This window comes from Seriola lalandi, unplaced genomic scaffold, assembly GCF_002814215.2.
Source record: "Seriola lalandi dorsalis isolate HSWRI2012SDOR001 ecotype SW California unplaced genomic scaffold, Sedor1 jcf7180002054184, whole genome shotgun sequence".
Taxonomy (NCBI): Eukaryota; Metazoa; Chordata; class Actinopteri; order Carangiformes; family Carangidae; genus Seriola; species Seriola lalandi.
The window spans coordinates 28,997-29,823 of record NW_019524737.1 but is presented as its reverse complement, the minus strand read 5'-3'; positions in this window follow the sequence as shown (position 1 = coordinate 29,823).

The window sequence follows — 827 nt, the reverse complement described above, 5'->3', positions numbered from 1 at the left end:
TGTGTGTGTGTGTGTGTGTGTGTGTGTGTGTGTGTGTGTGTGTGTGTGTGTGTGTGTGTGTGTGAGGGAGTGTCCGAGGTGTGTCTGTATCCTGCACAAAGAGAAGAAAAAGGTTGAGTAACAGTTGTGGTGATGAGCTTTGTGTGAACATGTGTTCAGATTCTGCTGAAAGGATTTTACTGAAATATGTTCCGATGTTCAGCAGAAGTGATTTCTCTGATCCAGGAAGTGTGAACCAACATCTCCTCGTGGCTCCTCACAGGTGAAGAGTGACTTTTCCTCCTCAGACTGTTTCATTTAAAAAAAAAAATCAAACGTTTCACAAGAAAAACCAACAAATATGAAAAAAGAGTCGAAAAAAATAAAGAGAAATTAGAATAAAGTCAAAGCAAAATTGGGATAAAGTCAGAAAATAAAAGTTTCACATAAACCCACCACAAACATCTGAGAAAAGTCGAGAAAAATAAAGATAAATCAGATTAAAGTCAGAAAAAATAAACATTAAATTAGAATAAAAAAATATCAAAAACTTATTAGCAAAGTTTAAAATTAGTCCGAAAAAATATGCAAAAACACGAGGTGCATTTAACTAAAGTTAATAAATATAACATCACACAACACTGGAGTAAATAGAGGAAAAAGAATTAATACCAAATAAAAATTAAACTTGTTTTTCTGTCGTTTTTCTTTTTAATTATCTCGAGACTGTTCAGATTTATACTGGGACCTCTCAGAGGGTCCAGACCCACCGACCGAGAAACACTCTGAATGAATGAATGAATGAATGAGTCAATGAATGAGTGAATGAGTGAATGAATGAATGAATG